This window comes from Mya arenaria, chromosome 8, assembly GCF_026914265.1.
Source record: "Mya arenaria isolate MELC-2E11 chromosome 8, ASM2691426v1".
In the NCBI taxonomy this organism is placed as follows: domain Eukaryota; kingdom Metazoa; phylum Mollusca; class Bivalvia; order Myida; family Myidae; genus Mya; species Mya arenaria.
Genome location: NC_069129.1, coordinates 23121443 through 23141853, shown reverse-complemented (window position 1 = coordinate 23141853; position 20411 = coordinate 23121443). Strand labels below are relative to the sequence as shown.

Sequence of the window (20411 nt, the reverse complement as noted above, 5' to 3'; positions counted from 1 at the left end):
TAGGTGTCCAATACAAGTGTTGGTGCGTGTCGAATACAAGTGTTGGTACGTGTCCAATACAAGTGTTGGTGCGTGTCGAATACAAGTGTTGGTACGTGTCCAATACAAGTGTTGGTACGTGTCCAATACAAGTGTTGGTACGTGTCCAATACAAGTGTTGGTACGTGTCCAATACAAGTGTTGGTACGTGTCCAATACAAGTGTTGGTACGTGTCCAATACAAGTGTTGGTACGTGTCCAATACAAGTGTTGGTACGTGTCCAATACAAGTGTTGGTACGTGTCCAATACAAGTGTTGGTACGTGTCCAATACAAGTGTTGGTACGTGTCCAATACAAGTGTTGGTACGTGTCCAATACAAGTGTTGGTACGTGTCCAATACAAGTGTTGGTACGTGTCCAATACAAGTGTTGGTACGTGTCCAATACAATAGGGTTATTAGTACTGCGTTTTGATCCGACTCAAGTGGATTGTTTCAGATTCGGATTTCACAAGGCGCTCGCCGAGTAAAATCTAAATCTGCAAAAATTCACGAGAGTCGAATACGACATTCCGGATCAAAATGCAGTACGAATAACCCTTTTTTAATATACATTACTGATTGGATCACTTAAAAGCCACATTATTTCATTATAAATGTCATTTTAACGACGCACTAAATTGTTTTATGACGTCATTTTAACATCGCGCAACGATGCTTGTTATGTCGTGACGTCACAAGAGTGGAATACGGCCGTGGAATATGGACTTCCGTATTTTGCGATATGTATTGCGTGTGGATTTAAGATGGGTATATAATAAAAGTTGGTATGTGTCAAATGCCAGTTGGTATGTGTCCAATACAAGTGTTGTTATGTGAAAAACCAATTGTCTTGTTTTATATCAACTAATAATATATAGACACGTTACAATGAAAAACTAACTACTCAATTTGTGTGCGAGTTATCATTCCGCTTCATTTTTTAATACACTTTTTATTGATCATTGGGAAAAATATCATCATTCTGCAATTCTTATTTCGTCAACAGTAATGTTCAGTTCTATAAAAGCCTTCATGTTTTTTGTAAATATTTTTATATAAGGCGTTTTGTCCGAAGGAATATAAATAGCGTTATCCGACTTATTTTTACTTACTATAATTGAAATGCAATACATTTATATAATCCTTTTCAATCAATATCGACAAAAACGATTAAATATTAGCATACTTCGAAATGAAAATAAGTTTAAAACGTTAAGGAGTCCTTATTTATTGTTCAGTGATACATTGCATAGAAAACAGCATGGAATTTATGAATGTCCATATATCCGTATGCATGTAAATTTATCTCGAATGTATGAATGTACATATAACTCATTTCTCAGTAAGCTCAGTACGTATGTACACATTCCTTGTACATCAGTGTGTATGTACATATTCCTCGTACATCAGTGTGAATGTACACATTCCTCGTACATCAGTGTGAATGTACATATTCCTCGTACATCAGTGTGAATGTACACATTCCTCTTACATCAGTGTGTATGCACACATTCCTCGTACATCAGTGTGAATGTACACTTTCCTCGTACATCAGTGTGTATGCACACATTCCTCGTACATCAGTGTGTATACACAGATTCCTCGTATATCAGTGTGTATGTACACATTCATCGTACATCAGTGTGTATGTACACATTCCTCGTACATCAGTGAGTATGTGCACATTCCTCGTACATCAGTGTGTATGTACACATTCCTCGTACATCAGTGTGTATGTACACATTCATCGTACATCAGTGTGTATGTACACATTCCTCGTACATCAGTGAGTATGTTCACATTTCTATTTCATCAGTGTGTATGTACACATTCCTGGTACATCAGTGCGTATGTGCACATTCCTGGTACATCAGTGTGCATGTACACATTCCTGGTACAACAGTGTGTATGTGCACATTCCTCGTACATCAGTGCGCATGTGCACATTCCTCGTACATCAGTGTGTATGTGCACATTCCTCGTACAACAGTGTGGATGTGCACATTCCTGGTACAACAGTGTGGATGTGCACATTTTTCGTACATCAGTGTGTATGTGCACATTCCTCGTACATCCGTGTGTATGTGCACATTCCTCGTACATCCGTGTGTATGTGCACATTCCTCGTACATCAGTGTGTATATACACATTCCTGGTACATCAGTGTGTATGTACACATTCCTGGTACAACAGTGTGTATGTGCACATTCCTCGTACATCAGTGTGTATGTGCACATTCCTCGTACAACAGTAGTGATGTGCACATTCCTGGTACAACAGTGTGGATGTGCACATTTTTCGTACATCAGTGTGCATGTGCACATTCCTCGTACATCCGTGTGTATGTGCACATTCCTCGTACATCCGTGTGTATGTGCACATTCCTCGTACATCAGTTCGTATATACACATTCCTGGTACATCAGTGTGTATGTACACATTCCTGGTACAACAGTGTGTATGTGCACATTCCTCGTACATCAGTGTGCATGTACACATTCCTGGTACAACAGTGCGTATGTGCACATTCCTGGTACATCAGTGTGCATGTACACATTCCTGGTACATCAGTGTGCATGTACACATTCCTGGTACAACAGTGTGTATGTGCACATTCCTGGTACATCAGTGTGCATGTACACATTCCTCGTACATCAGTGTGCATGTGCACATTCCTGGTACAACAGTGTGTATGTGCACATTCCTCGTACATCAGTGTGTATGTGCACATTCCTCGTACATCAGTGTGCATGTGCACATTCCTCGTACATCAGTGTGGATGTGCACATTCCTCGTACATCAGTGTGTATGTGCACATTCCTCGTACATCAGTGTGCATGTGCACATTCCTGGTACATCAGTGTGCATGTGCACATTCCTCGTACATCAGTGTGTATGTGCACATTCCTCGTACATCAGTGTGTATGTGCACATTCCTCGTACATCAGTGTGTATGTGCACATTCCTCGTACATCAGTGTGTATGTGCACATTCCTCGTACATCAGTGTGTATGTGCACATTCCTCGTACATCAGTGTGTATGTGCACATTCCTGGTACATCAGTGTGTATGTGCACATTCCTGGTACATCAGTGTGTATGTGCACATTCCAGGTACGTCAGTGTGCATGTGCACATTCCTCGTACGTCAGTGTGAATGTGTACATTCCTGGTACATCAGTGTGTATGTGCACATTCCTCGTACATCAGTGTGTATGTGCACATTCCTGGTACATCCATGTGTATGTGCACATTCCTGGTACATCAGTGTGGATGTGCACATTCCTCGTACATCAGTGTGCATGAGCACATTCCTGGTACAACAGTGTGGATGTGCACATTCCTCGTACATCCGTGTGTATGTGCACATTCCTCGTACATCAGTGTGTATATACACATTCCTCGTACATCAGTGTGTATGTGCACATTCCTCGTACATCAGTATGTATAGCAAACTGGGAAGTTTTGTTTTGATGTTTGAAAAATGAAAATGGAAATGGAATGGACTTGGGGAAATAGCCTGATAGAAAAGCCCCCCCCCCCTGTTGAAAATTCCCCCCCCTTATTTTCACCCCCGTTTTCTGTATTCCATTATTTGTGGTGGCTACAAAGAACTCATGCACACATACAAACACACAAACATACACTATGACAGCCGATACAGCCGATACAGATCCAAACATGTCAAACATGTCAAACATGTTAAACACTTCAAAATATTCGTATGATAAGAGATTCGGAAAACGTTTTCGATGTTGTGAGTGGTGTGGTGGTTACAGTAACATTGATTATCTCTTACTCGTTATGAAAAACTGTGTGTTCGAACATTCCGCGTGTCCAAGCTGTTTTGATAAATACAACGGCTCTTGTCCTGCTTGTTGGTTGAACCATCCAGTTGCGTTAGCACACATTAAGGAAAGGAAACGATACTACAAGAAATTGGGTAAAATAGAAACTAACGACTGGTTATTGAGAGAGATGAGGCATGATTACCTCGCCACCATTAAGAAAAGCACAAGGGAAAAGTTCAAAAGTGACGTGTTGATGTTCGCCTTTTTTGTAATGCAAAGCTCTAATTGGTATAAAAGCAAAAGACTGCAAAATATTGCAAAATACTGCAAAGCCAAACTGCAAAGAGATCATGGCAAAACCAAACTGCAAAGAGATCATGACAAACAACTGCCAGTGTGACGACTGTAAGTTTTTCAGATTGAATTATTATGACTGTAAGTTTTACGAAGTTGAGGACTGCCAGTGCGACGACTGTAAATTGTACAGACAGAAGATGGATTTGAATGATTCCAATGCCATGAACTGTGATATGGATGAGATGGCTAACACCGTAAAAACACAGAAATCAGACAACAGCAATACCTTACCGCAACAAACCGAATCGATGAGTGTTGATATGTTGGATAAGGAAATGTTCATGAATTATTATGAAATGTTCAAACCGCAGATGGATTTAAACGATTCCAGTTCCAATGCGGGAATGAAAAGAAAAGTGGAAAATGGTGAGATGGATAACATTGTAAAAAGACAGAAAATAGAATACAGCAATACCTCCCCCCAGCAAACCGAATCGATGAGAGTTGGTGTGTTTGACAAGGACAATGACTGTATGGATCTTGTTTGATATTTATGCAAAAAGCTACAATGTGCGGCCTCACCTAGGGTCCCGGGGGTGCGGGGGCATTTGGCGGGGAAATGAACATAAAACCAATATGAAAGTTTTGACGATGAATAATATCGATGAATTATTTTTTTGCTATTATAAGGTCTCAAAATTGTGCACTGGTTACAAACAATCTACAATCTACAACATGTCAAGCAAATCATCTCCTCAGCACTACTCAACTGAAGACGAAAAACTACAAGCAATGGCAGAAGACTATTTGCGAGATGCGGCAGAGTCTTGTATGGATGTGAGCATGGATGAGAAAGAATTCAGCGCAGTAAAAGTAAAAGCAAACGTTCTTACTCCACCTGCTAGCCCGATAAGGAAGAGGTTCAAGGCATGGGAAGGAAAAGATGAAGCTACAGCTGTTGTCCTTTCAGATGATGACGATATCGAGGATGGGAATTTTAGCGATGATCTTGAAAATTCTTCGCCGGCTTCCCCTTTGGATCATGATTAAGTTGCGAAAATACTTGAACAAATATACACTATTCAGGAGTCAAAATATGAGGCAGACCAGATCAGGAGGTGCGTTGAAATGTACAGAGAGATCAAGTATTGTGAGACGGAAGAAGCGAGGACAGCACTGAGACACAGTTCAAACGATTATGCTGAACCTGAGATTCTAAACGATTTTCTGTTGAAGCACATAGGCTATATGTGGGAAACGATAAAACCGTACTTATGAACAATGAACCTGGGGACTCTGAGTATCAGGACTTTGGAGACATTAAGTGTGTTATGTTGTTTCAAGTTTTTGTAGATAACTATTCAATTGTAAATTAAACATGAAAAAATGAAATATGCTTTGTCTTGTGTTTTCGTAAATGTGTAAAACGCAGCAAATATAGACAGTAATTTATTGTTGCACCAACAGTTAAGACTTGCCATGTTACTGTTGTCAAAACATTTGAATTACATAAACTGAATGAAATCGGCTGGACACTATATAAGTGAAATATTTTTGAACCTTTTAAATAAAGTATGGCTCACAACAACGGTAAAAAAACTCAAAATGTATTTCGTATGATAAGAGACTCGGAAAACGTTTCAGAGCTTGCCATTGGTGCGGTGGCTACAGTAACATTGACTATCGCTTGCTCGTTATGAAACAATGTGCATTCGAACATTCCGCGTGTCCAAGCTGTTTTGATAAATACAACGGCTTTTGTCCTGCTTGTTGGATAAACCACCCGGCACGAAAAATGAATAGAAGAAACATTAAACGTTACTACAAAAGATTGGGTAACTCAGAAGGAAAAGATTATCTGGCCAGAATCAAGCAAAGCGCAAGAGAACAGTTTAAGCAAAACGTACTGAGATTTGCGTTTCTAAGACTTAGGATATTAACAAAAAATTAACATAAAAAACGAATGCTTTGAAATTGCTTTTTATTGAACTTCGTAATATTCACTTGTAAGTGGCAGAAGTAAAGTAATTCATGAAAAATCTTGAGTGTTTTCGTTGAATAGTTCCATACAGGCAGCTTCGTCTAAGGATTGCAGGTTGTCTGTTTGAGATTTCAAGCGCAAAACTTCGTCTTCCAATGCCGTGTTATTTTGCTTAAGCTGATTGTTTTCCGCAGTCAGCTGTGACAGATTCAATGTCAAGCGTGTAACTTCGTCCTGCAATAGTTGACTATCGTCCGTATTCGAGTTGTGCACATGAGTTTGCTTATACCGATCGTTCTCTCTGATCAACCTAAACACCTTTTGCTGTAGTGCGCCACATTTCTTGCGATACTCGGTCGTTTCCAGTTTGTTTTGCAGAAATGTTTTTTCGATATTGTCAAGTATCGAGACGATTTCTTTGAACGTAGACTCGTGCTTGTTATCACCCATACATAGTCTCGCTACGAAGCCGGTAATTTGTAAATTAAGGTTGCTTATGTCCGTCATATTTCTATTGTGAGCGAGTTCAATGTCAGTTTTATTTTCGATTTATATCATGGAATGCGATTTACTAGTGAATTATTTTTTTCATATTATAAGGCTTGAAATTTGTTACTTGTCATACACATTCTCAAACAATTATGTCCAGTCAAGCATCGACACAGCAAACAACGCCTTGTGAGAATACAAGTGAAAACGAGCAAAAAATCGAATCTTCTTCTCAGCAACCCATGGATGATATCAAGGAATATGAAAAAATGATGGAGATGGCAGAAGATTATTTGCGAGATGCTGAAGAACAAAAATCGAGCGAAATCGAATCCATGCAAGATGACAACCCAGACGGGGCAGTTTGTTATATGAGAAATTGCTGCGTTTGTGACGGTTACTGTTATGATAGTGATAATTTTGAAGACATTGAGACCGTAGACGAGGAAGTAAAAATTGACGAAATTGAACCAAGTATTTTTGTGAGCGAAAAAAAGAATTGACATTAGTTTTCAATTAGCTCAAACATTTATGATACTTCATTGAGTGCTTTCCGAATGAAAAGGTTCAAACAATTGTTTTGATGTTTTAACTTTGAATAAATGCGTTGAAATGCAATTTGATTGTTTGTTTTATCTCGATTGAAAAATAGAAGCATAGTGACATAGTAGCAAGCACTGTACATAGCATTGTAGATTGCATGGTCCATGGCTTAAAATAATGCAATGAGTGGAACGAATATAGTTCATATATAAACTTATCTTTTCTTCTCATGTCATACTTGTCAAAACCTACTGATCTAGTATATATACAAATTATGGGAATCAAGAAAATCATCAAAACGTGTTTGAAGAAGTTGCTCAGAAGGTCTGATGCAAAACAGAAAAACATGGACAGTGTGCAATTGAATACAAACATCAATATGGCAATTGAAATCCACACGTGTCCGAAACTATATCCGTGTTTGATTTGTTTCAAAAAAGGGGATGCTGAGAAAACAGAACAGAAAGCCGAAAGCCATCAGTGCCCTGAACTGTACCCCTGTTTGGTGTGTTTGGTGCAAGAAGACTCGTCGAGTGTTGACAAAACTTACAAAGTTGTTGAAAAGCTCAGTAGCAGAGACTTAGAGAGAAATGAGAATCACGAAGCACTTCGCCAGTTCTTCGCCAGGCGTGGGAGACAGTTTGTGCCAAAACGTTGTTAACAATAAATTGAGTGATGAACAGACAATGATTAGTAACAAAATAAAATGTATGAACTGTTCGTGTTTTATTGTGTTTATCTATAGTAATCTAGTTGGAATCACTTAAGCTTCAAGAACAACTATGCTTGCTCATAGTTATCAAACGAGTAATGGTCATATAGTCATATATATATGTGCAAATCGCTATGCATAACTCCTCAAAGATACACAGAATGTATCGTAAAATGCTACAAAGTACGATACTTAAGCAAAATAAAACATGAAATAATGTAAAACAATCACAGAATAATGTTACGATTTTCGGTACAAGCTATACTGAGCTGATTATTATAAGGGAAAGTGTTGTCTGTCGTATTCACTTGGATACGGTTGAACCATGTAAACAATACTCTTTGTGTGTAAAATTTGGGATATTTTCTGTGTTTGAAGGTACGACCTTGGTAGTTATAGTTTCTATAATGTGTTCGCGATTGAATCAAGCCGGGTTTATGCATATACAAGAGATATAAATGATTTTACGAGGTTTTAAACATTTCCAATTTCAGAAAATATTTCTACTTTCGATTTCGTTTTTCTGAAAATGAACAAACTTTTTTTTTCCTATTGTTTAATTTCATAAAACGATACATAATACATGATTAAGATAATTTTAAATTATTTTTAATGAGTGTATTTTCTTTATTTTCGTAAAAGTTTAAAAAATAAATAAATAATGCAATTCATGGAATGATATGACGTGATATGTATGACGTCATATTGCAGAGTTCTCGCTGTGCGCTGGTCGGCCATCTTAAAAAATAAATTGTGAAGGTCGTATTTCCAGCTTTCCTGCGGTAAGTATGACATGAATGTTTAAAAGTTTTATGAGAAATTGTGTCTAAATATATGATGTATCATATTACCAACAAGTTTTGTCGATGTGTGCATTGAATTACGTAAAAACTTATGTCAAAAGAAATTGCTCCCAGCTCGTTTTAGAATGTTTCGAACATTCTCGAAGCCGATTTTAGAAACTTTAATTCTCGGCTAGATATGTTGAAAAACATAGTAAGCGGTGTTAATTCATATCTCTTGTCTTGTTTATGTCATATTTTGAATGATTTTAACTTTGTTTAGGGACCAAACTGACAGAAATAAGAAATGGCAAATCATGCGAGATTGATAAATATCTTCTTCTATTTGTTTGTTTGAAAAATATGTTGAAAATTATTTTTTTTAAACCAGAGACGGCAGTTCAGATGCAGTCATCCTGTGTGTCAGAAAGCTGGTGATCAAAATGGTTGAAGGCAGTACCCAAGAAAGTACATTTACAAGTAAGTAAAATCACTGAAAATTAATTCCATGAAATGAACTGTCATATCATAATCTCAGTGCTTAGTCTGTTTGGAAATATTCTTGGAATAATTTTTATAAACTGATAATTTATCTAATAACAGACACTGTGTTTGATTTATTACATTGAACTGCTATTAGATAAATTTTCAGTTTGTGTTTGATATCTACCAATGCCATAAATGGGCTGTTTTAAAAAAAATGGCTAGTTTTAGTTTTTCATAAACTTCTATCACATTATGCATTATAAGATTCTAATTCAATTGTCTAAAAATGCCAACTGGTGTCATATAACTGTATGTAAAATTTGGACTAGATATATTCACAGAAAAAAAAAGTTATGTCCATAAAACATGCCAAAAATGTCAGGAGTGCAACAAAAAAGTGTGACATTTTAAGAAAAGCTTAAAATTCAAAATGTTATTTCAATGTCAAAATGTGGGTGAGAGAGTAAATTATTTATTTTTATTCAATTTGAATGTCTTGGCTAAAAAATAACATCAAACTAAATAAAATATAAAAATGTTTTAGACATGAAACAAGACTGAAAAGGAATAAGGGCAGTAATGTTATTTTCCATAAAAAATTGGTATAAATCTATGAAAATGAACTTCTTGGAACTAATGGTATTTCATAACTTACTCTTGCCATTATAAAGTTATATGTATCCATGACTTAAACAAGTAATAATTACTCATCATATATTTAAATTCTATTTTTAGCATTGTATATTCTAAGATGACCCAAATATGTCAGGAGTGAAACATTTGCACTTAAATGAATCACTGTGTTTGAAAAAAGAACATTTATGTACCCAAATGCATTTTTCCAAAAAGTGTTTGTCTTAGAGCAATCACAAGTGGCAGTCATGATCAAAGTTATTGTTTGTGTATTGAGTATATGGCATGTATGTTAATGTCAGGAGTGAAACGCAATTTCCAATTTTGGTGCTATTTTTAAACTAGCATATATTATTAAGCAACACTGTTCAGCTTTGCATTTTTCTAATTTCTTGGTGATGATTGGTGGATAATACTACAATCTAGTTCATACATGGTAAGTGTTTTAATGCTATTAAATAAAATTGTTATAATAATAATAGTTTATTAGTCGAAAATATATCTGATAAAAATATATGACTAAAATGATAAACATATTTTTCTGTATGATTTTTTTTATGTTTCCATGCTTATGTTTTATCAAATGTTACTGCAGGTTACTGTAAATAACAAATTACAGCATATATCTTTTCTTCTTAGCATGATTTCTTGCATGGGTAAAAATGTTTCACTCCTGACATTAAAATGATAAAATTGCATACATTCAATTTTAGAGTAAATATAAAGCAGCCAAGATGAGCATGCTTATTGTTAGCCTTCTAACCATCAGAAAATCATTAAGAAAAAATAAAAAAAAATCAATATAGGACACAAACCAATATAATAACATCCACAGAAAGAGTTTGAAAACATAGACAGAAGTTGAAAAAGGATGATGAACTACTTGAAATGGCGAAACTGAAAAAAGAAGCAAGTCGAAAATACAAATAGACAGTAAAGAAAGAAAGAGAACCAAACACAGTTGTAGATGAAAGAATGAAAGCTTAACAGAGAATGGGAAAAGAAAAGTAGGAATTGCAAAGCTGCCAGAGCTGGAAGAAAACTGAAGAGTAGAAGCTCCTGGACAATATCAAGAAGAACAAGAAAGCAGAAAAATGTAAACATTTGCAAATCTGCCGAAAGACCATGCAGGCATCTACTAGAAAGTCCTAGAGCTTATGCAAACACTATGGATCATATAGTAAAGAATGCTTCACCACGAAGACTGTCACATATGAACATATTAACAAAGAAGGATACAGACAATGTTGAAGAAGTACTTGGGATTAACAAAATTGGCCAACCAAGAAAAGACAAAGAAAGTTGGCATTTTTTGGCACAAATAACACTGTAAACGGCAAAGTGAAGTGGGACATGAACAGGTACATGCTTTAATAATAAATATCACAGAAATGCTTTTATAAATAAATGAGTATCACAAAATTGCTTTTATAAATAAATGAATATCACATAAATGCTTTTATAAATAAATGAGTATCACATAATGCTTCTAAGTAAATTATGCCACAGGCATTCAAATAATGTTGAACAAAAGTATAATAACTTGTGAAGTTGTAGAATTACTTATAAATGATTTTTGTTTTAATTCTTATGTAACTAATGTAGTAAAAAATGCAGTAAGGTGAGTTTCAAGCATTTACAAACAATTATTTTTACTCTAACAAATAAGTTTTGATTAAAAAAAAATGACAGATATAAAATGTACATGACCAAATTAATAGATTAATTTTGATCTCCATATATCAGTTATGCATCCCAGGACTTTGTTGCAGTCAAACTGAGCTCACGTAGAAACAGGCATTATCTGTGGCCCTTATATCTGTATATATGGCTAATGTGATACTAAAAATAAGTTTTTAGAGACTGACACTTCTTACAAAAAATAAGCAAATAGGATAAGATGTTAATGTTATTATTCATGTGTACTATTTAGCTCTATTTTCCATATATATTCTTGAAATTTACAGGCAATTACATTGGATAAAACAAGTATATAGAGTTAAGGTTCCTCCAGAAGACAGGCCGGCCAGGAGTGTATACGGTATACGGTACATGGTCAAATGATGATGTTTCCTGGCAGTCAGTACATGATATTTTACAAACTCTAACTAAGCCTACGTACACTGTTGCCTGGTTGTGGAATCAAAATTGAGATCAACATACCACAGGTTGCACATGCAGAAGGACTCATTCCTAGTGTTTAAGTTGACATACACGTCAGGAGTGAAACATGTTGACATTTCATGTTTTCAGAAGTTATTATGGTTATATTCTGTTAATAGTACAGTGTTACTTTAATATGCAACAAATCAGTACTATAATGACCTGTTCTTATCAAAGTGTTTGTAAGTTAACTTAAAGTTGAAACTCTGTTGTTGTTTCTTGTATCAAATTCATCTTGTTATTCATAAAGTGATAAAAAATCAAAGTTTCAGTATTAAAACTGTTGAATAGTTATTTCATGTTAGCATTACAGTGATAAATGAAGGTATTATTACACTTGTATTCTAATTATTTCACAAGATTAAGTTGTAATCTGAATTATGATAATAATGTGAATTATGTCAGGAGTGAAACATTTATTCATCAAACTGCTATATCTTTATATCAGTTCTGTAAGGTGAAATGTTAAGTAATGTTAATGTAATACTCTGTTGTATTGACTTGCTATTCTTTAAAATATAAGGAAAGGCAGTTTTTATGTACAAATATTATACAATTTAATAAGAAAACAAACTTGCTTGTTCATAGTAGCCATTAAATTTGGGTAAATAATGGGGAAAAAATATTATTTATTTTTTTCGGTTGGCATATTGCTTGCTTAAACATTTTTTCATTCACATTAATACCTAAACTAAGAAAACTGAGCATAAAAAGACACAGAGTTTAATGATTTTGTTTCTGTAGTGACTTTGAAGATGGTACATGTTGTTTTCTTTTTTTGTTGGGTCAGCTGAATTAAAGTTCAATAAAAAAATAAGTATTTGTTATATTCTTTGCACACAACTATTTTTTGTAGACTACAATGACAGCTTATTATAATGAGGTAATCAAATGTTTACTCAGACCTGTTTAAAATTTTGACCATTTTTACATGTTTCCTGCCATTTTTTTTTAAAACAGCCCAAATGCATAATTTTGTTCCTGTTGTGAATGATAAGAAATGTTGGGAACATAATACCTTCTGCATGTGAACAGTTTTTCTGTTTCTGTTTGTATGTAGGAAGTATTTTGTTTTCAAGATTATTTCAACATTGTTGATGTGGATGAAATGTGCACTTAGCCATGCTTTTAATGGAATGAAAAAAGTAAAAAACTAACAAGCAATATGTACAGTTTTGTTGATAAAATGTTTTGTTTCAGAGTTGTGAGGAGTAACCTAGCCTATATAACCTGAAGCTCACCCAATATGCAGTGTGTTCTGCTCTGTCAATAACAAGTAAGTAATTTCACCAAATTTCATCAGAAACAAATCTCAAAGTTACAATGAACAGTAAAGTTAACTCATCTTGGTACTTTAATTTACTGAAACACTGAACCAACATGATTTGATTTTGCTCTTTGTACTTATTTCACATTATGGTAGCAAAATTACAGCTATGTGTCAGATTCATGACATTTAGCATTTGTCATACATTTCACTCTTTCAGTTGTCAAACCAAATGCTAAGTGTCAAATCCATTCATGATATTTAGCATGTGTCATACATTTCACTATATTATTTGTCAAACCGAAAGATGAATGTCAAATTATTTACACATGCTTAGCAGTTTATCATAAATTTTACTCATTTTATTTGTCAAACCAAAAGATGAACGTCAAATTATTTGAAGATGCTAAGCATTTATCATACATTTTACTCTTTTTATGACAAATCGACTCACAAATTTAAGCAAACCAGGTGACGATGTACAAATCATTTAGGGTGACGAGCTTTTTGGTTACCTCGCCCGGCCAAACAAAAAGACTTATATATATACTAAAAGTGTTTTAGTTTGGCCGGGCGAGCGAACCAAAAAGCTCGTCACCCCAAAATACTTGTACATCGTCACTTTGTGTGCCTAATTTTGAGATTCAACTAAATCGTTCTAAATTCATTGTAAAAAAAAGTTTCATAAGGGGGGTACCCAGTGTGAAAAAACTACATCGCTTAAACGCAAATGCGCTTTGGTAGGTATATAGCTAAAACGCGAATGCGCTTTGGTGAAAATCCAAAGTCAAAAATTTTGAAAATTTTGAAAAAAATTGAAAATATGTGAAATAAATCATGATTTTAAGCACTGTTTTAGTGAACTGCTCTGTCATTTGTAAATCAAAACTGAGAGAATGGTTAATATGTTTTGAGACAAAGCATTTACAACTCACTGCAAATATTCTTTGGTGGTCAAAGACTTAATAGAAGTTAATTAGCCAGTGTTCATATTTAGTAAATGAAAATTAGTGAGTTGAAGCTTATATTGTTAAGTTTTATTGTATATCATCTGGCAGGGAAAACAAGATCATTTAAGATTCATGTTTTTGGTGGCAAACAAATTGAAAAAGTATTGTTCTTATTTTACTCACTCATTGATGTTTTCATTTTTCAACAGAAATGTTTTGTTTTTTCAGCTCTGTATGGCTGGTCTGACCTCAGTGGAAGTTGTTCGTTTAAATGGTTTCGGGACATTGAAGTAAAACAACACGAGGTAAAATACAAAGTGCTTATTTATTTTTTAACTTGTTCATCCAGTAGTATATGATAAAAAGTTTTTTAACTTGTTCATCCAGTATTATATGGTACATACAACACTAATGTAGAATATAAATCACTGAGTTGCGGCTTCTCTGAACAAACATCTGTTCACTTTATGTCCACAGTTTTTTGAGAAACAAACAGGGCATCTGTTTTCCCAGTTTGTAGATTTTCTCGTTTTGCAGAATGTCCCACCAAGAGTGAAGGGCTGCCTGTTTGCTTCAGATTCCCAGTCCTCCTCGCTGATGATTTCTGAAGTCCTTACGCAGTCACCCCAGTCTTCAACCTCAGTTTGTACAGGTGATAATGTTTTTGAACCATAGTTCATTGTCATGTCATTGGAATTGTTCAGCTGCTCCAGTTCTGACTGTAACTCTGTTTTGAGTACAGCAAGTCTAGCCTCAAGAATGGCAATTCTTTTAATTTTGCGGTTAAGTCTCTCCATTGTACAGATCATAAATTGCTGTAGGTTTCAAGTTTTGTAATGATATTAAGTATGCGTTACATATTAAATATGCACAAAAATAATGCATTCGATCTGCATTTCACAAGTGTAAAACATCACAAATGAATGGTATTTCAATCTACTTTTTTGTCAAACCATATGACATTATTTGTTCATTAGTAAAACAAATTGATGAATATCAAAGCGATTCATGATACTGAGCATTTATTAAACATTTCACTTTATTGTTTGTCAAACCAAATGCTAAGTGTCAAATCGATTCATGACACTGAGCATTTATCAAACATTTCACTCTATTATTTGTCAAACCAAAAGATGAATGTCAAATTATTTACAGATGCTAAACAGTTTATCATAAATTTTACTCATTTTATTTGTCAAACCAAAAGATGAATGTCAAATTATTTGAAGATGCTAAGCATCTTATCATACATTTTACTCTCTTTATGACAAATCGACTCACAAATTTAAGCAAACCAGGTGACGATGTACAAATAATTTAGGGTGACGAGCTTTTTGGTTACCTCGCCCGGCCAAACAAAAAGACTTATATATATACTAAAAGTGTTTTTGTTTGGCCGGGCGAGCGAACCAAAAAGCTCGTCACCCCAAAATACTTGTACATCGTCATTTTGTGTGCCTAATTTTGTGAGTCAACTAAATCGTTCTAAATTCAATGTAAAAAAAAGTTTCATAAGGGGGGTACTCAGCGTGAAAAAACTACATCGCTTAAACGCAAATGCGCTTTGGTAGGTATAAAGCTAAAACGCGAATGCGCTATGGTGAAAATCCAAAGTCAAAATTTTTGAAAAAAATGAAAAGTTGTCAAAAAAATCATAATTTTAAGCACATTGTTAGTGTACTGCTCTGTCATTTGTAAATCAAAACTGAGATAAAGGTTAATATGTTTTGAGACTAAGCATTTACAAATCACTGCAAGTCCAATGTTATAAATGAAACCAAAATTTACCAGAGTAAACATTAATGTGCTATTGTATGTAAGAATGTTTCGTCTTTTACACGTTTCATTTCATTTTTTCAGATGAGATGCCATACACAGGGGATCCGACAGAAGACAGCAGGCCGAATTCGTCGATCTATTTGAAATGTCATTGTTTATTTGAAAAAAGATACCTATCCACACTTGTTCGTTTTAAAATATTGTTTGTATTATATGTGCTCTATTGTGAGTACTGTTGTTATTTTTTTTGGCCATCCAAAGTATTGTTCACGAAAGATAACACATTTTTTTCATAAAAATGGTTACATTTTGGTCTGTCGATTTTTTTCATTCAAACCACAGTCAAACGGTTTTTCACTATATTTTTTTTATGAGAAACAGCCAGACTTGGTCACGGCTGAAACCGAGGAACATTTGTGATTGAACAAAATTTTAGCAGTAATGCTGCTTGTAATTCATAAATTTATTAAGCTTTGGTCTTGTCATATTGATTACGATATTGGTTGGAACATAACTTGGTAAAATGGTAAACATTTTGATAGTGTGCACAAGAGCAAAATTTGCACTGCATTTTAAAATGTTTCATTTTTGTGAAATGCTGTTGACAAAATGATTTGTTTGCTCGTGCCAGCATGGGTCGACGAGATTCGTTTCTCACTGTCCTTTATGCGGCGGTTTAGGATGCAAGCCTGTTGTTTTGTCAATGTCTATAAAGTTCAGCTTGAATGAAAATTGAAATCAATATTGCAAGATCAAGCAATTTTTTAAAAAAAAATGTTAGAATGTAGATGCGTTGTGAAATACAAGTGAAATGTACTAGGCTCATTGCATTCTTAGTTTGGTTTCGAAGTGCAAAACTTCATTCATCACAAACATTCCTCTTGAACGACCGAACATTGATATGTGGCAATGTTTTCGTTCAGCAAAATGATTTGGCAAAAGTAATTTAAAGGCTAGCATGAGTATGGAGGTGTCGTTAGACCAGCTTAGTATTGGTGTAAGGTGGTGTACAGTGCCAATACTAGGAACCGCTCATGTTCACCATGTCACGCTACAGGCAATGAAAAATAGGGAGTGGCAACCTCGATGTATCGCTGTGGTCCGACACTCCACACAGTCTTTACAAAGAGAGAGGAAAACACAAGCAATCGGATGCTTATTCCTAAGTGTGCCCTGTCGAGTAACTGCCTTTAGCGTTGCCTCAGTTTTTTTCAAAATTCAAAATTCAAACTTCAATCGCTTCTTTGCTCATGAGTTGCGATACATAAAAGGAAATGCTTTCTGAGATTAAAGTTAGCATTTCCTGCCTGCAAGTAAAGCGAGCAAATATGCCTCTATGTGCTTAAGAGGTGTGTTTGAAAGTGAACTCTGTAGCCTTCTCTTAGATCAAAAGAGAAATAAGTCTACGAGTTTCGAGCCTAGCTTGTGGTTTTGGGTACTTGAAGTTGATCGCATATTTCCAATCGTTCACTGATCGATCTATGCGGCTGTAGCACTCGATTCTTGCTTCAGTATAGCCATTCATGTATCTGAGATCATAAGTTCGGCGTTGTGCCTACAACGAGTCAGCAATACCCCGTTTGTTACACCCGACTAGTCCAGCACTCTACATTATAGGTGTAACAAATTGTAGAAGGTCGCCTGGAAGGCCTCTAATGGGTGCTGATTTTGCGTAGTGTATGACACTAGGAAAATAGGTTTCTGGCTCAGAGTTACCATTTTCCGATCTCGCTGATGCCGTGGGTAACCTGACCAATGCCAGTCACAAGTCTGGATGAAAAACAGGGAGTGACCACATTGCATGACAAAAATACTTTTCACATTGAATGTTTGACATTATAACAATTGTAAACATTTGCTTGTGTTTGATTTCATGAAAACAATTGTGTATAATTATGTATATTGATATGTTTGCAATGTTATGAATACTATGCATGTTTGTACTTTGTTATCTGCTTACATTTTGAATAAAACATAAACTGAAATTAGAAGCATTAGTTGTATATGAGAAATTTTCAATAGTTATGCAACGATTGAGTGAAACAAAATTTAAGCATCATGAAGACTTTCGTCTTTTTAAATGCTTCAAACTGCAAAGCTCACTTCACTTTCACGTGAAAGCAATTTTTAAATTTCATCTCATATTTTTCAAAATCATCAAACATAAGAAAAAAACTCATGTTTCCTTTGCATTATAATTTCAAGCTTTTATAATCTTCACTTCTCAGTCATTTATTCATTCTTGAGTTGAAGTCAAACATGTCAGATACAACGTTAAGCTTAATTAGCAATTTGGCAGATCGTGTAAAACACTGTGAACCTGACTTGCAGCAAATAAAGATATTCATTAGTACGCGAAGTAGCAAGCGCACTTTGGACGTGCTAAGAAAATTTCTTTCACTACTTCACAAATGTGTGAAAATATTGCAAAATACAGCGATTTCCATTAAACCTCCAAACAAGATGTGTAAACCGAAACAGAAGACCGGAGACCTATTGTCACAGGTTCAAAAGCTAAAAAATGACTTGAAAAATTTAAAAACAGACTTGAACAACATTTCACAGCGCTGTGGTAGGGAGAAAGAAGTTAACATTTTGGCTGACATGCGATTAGTATCCAAGATATTTCGAAAGACCACCACACTAGGAGACCTTCTCTGGCATCACCTCAGCATGAAAGAAGAAACGCGACAAGAGTTGCAACTACAAAACGATGAAAAAAACATTTGTCAAATTTGTGTTACGGACAAAAAGTGTATTGTGTTTACGCCTTGTGGCCATTTGACTTGTCATGCATGTTCAATCAAAACTAGTAAATGCTATTTTTGCAGAACTGTTGTTATTGGAAAATATCAAATTTATGAATAAATCGTAAACAATTATTTGTATTTTTGCTTTCTGATTATTTCATTTTCCGGTAAGGTGAACTGTGCTAATCACTCAAACACTACCAGTTCTGATTCACACAGCTATGTTGTAGACAGCCGCAATACGCTAGTTAGCTCAAATTTCTAACATTGGTTTGCAAAGTTGTTGAATGCAAGTTCGAGAAATAATGTATACGCTTTTTAGAGTACTTCAAACTATTTAAACATACAGCAGTGACTGTACTTTTCACTAACTATGGCAAAACGATATACTGACATCGTTGGGTTTGCTGGACTACAGTACAATGATTATTTCAAAACATTCTGTTGGGAATGCCAATTGTGTTGTGCTGGAGTCTTTACGTTAGAACCTTGTCAACGACATGATCTTTTGAACATTTTCCCTCCAGCTGGCTACTGCCAAAACTGTTTTAAGTATGTGAGGTACTGTAATGATTGTAAGGCTGATGAAACGCCACCAAAAGTGCGAATGAGAAACTATTGTTTGTCATGTTTCTTCCACCGATTTGAAAATCTTGCAATCTTGGCCGGCTAACCCTGACGTGGTTGAAGAAAGTTTTCGATTGATTGTGACAATTATCTTGTTTCACAAAATAAAAAATAAAAACTTGAAATAAATTACTTTGTTTTTGTATCTGATACCAAGACGCTCATTTTTTTCTCTGATGATTTTCAATTTTCATTTTCAATTTTCATTTTCTCTGATGATTTTCAATTTTCATTTTCAATTTTCATTTTCAATTTTCAATTTTCATTCTCATTCTCAATTTTCATTCTCAATTTTCATTCTCAATTTTCATTCTCAATTTTCACATTCGTCATTTTCATTTTCACCCTCGTGGGACTAAACCCACTCACCGCCGATATCGGGTTGTATATGTATATACACATTCCTCGTACATCAGTGCGTATGTTCACATTCCTCGTACATCAGTGTCATGTGCACATTCCTCGTACATCAGTGTGTATATACACATTCCTCGTACATTAATGTACATGTACGAATTCCTCGTACATCTTTATACTGTTTTCGAACATCAGTATTAATGTACAGTTTTGTACATATTTTTCGTATAACAGTATGCATATTCAGATATTTCATATCCCTGTATGCATTTTCGTGCATCTCTAATGTCAGTATCCATGTACATACATCGTACATCAGTTTGCATAAATACACTTGTAATATGTTAGTAAGCATGTACGACTATCTCGTTTGTCAGTATGCATGAACAGATCTATCGTGTATATGTATGCAGGTACGCATATCTCGTATGGATGTATTCAAATACGCATATCTCGTATGCCTGTATGCAAATACACATATCTCGTATGCCTTTGTGCAAATACACATACCTCGTATGCCTGTATGGAAGTACCCATATCTCGTATGCCTGTATGCAAGAACATATATCTCGTATATCAGTATGCTTGAACATATATCTCGTATGTCAGTATGCTTGAACATATATCTCGTATGTCAGTATGCTTGAACTTATATCTCGTATGTCAGTATGCTTGAACATATATCTCGTATGTCAGTATGCTTGAACATATATCTCGTATGTCAGTATGCTTGAACTTATATCTCGTATGTCAGTATGCTTGAACATATAATCTCGTATGTCAG

At 35.0% G+C, this 20411-nt stretch overlaps 1 long non-coding RNA gene across 1 annotated transcript; it reads left to right on the top strand.

Annotated features, from left to right (window-relative positions):
* Positions 1-8115: 8115 nt before the first annotated feature.
* LOC128243920 (uncharacterized) lies at positions 8116-16075 on the top strand. Its single transcript, XR_008262935.1, has 7 exons — positions 8116-8211; positions 8545-8615; positions 9007-9095; positions 13098-13173; positions 14343-14419; positions 14652-14766; positions 15975-16075. It is a non-coding gene; the product is annotated as an uncharacterized LOC128243920 (long non-coding RNA).
* Positions 16076-20411: the final 4336 nt, after the last annotated feature.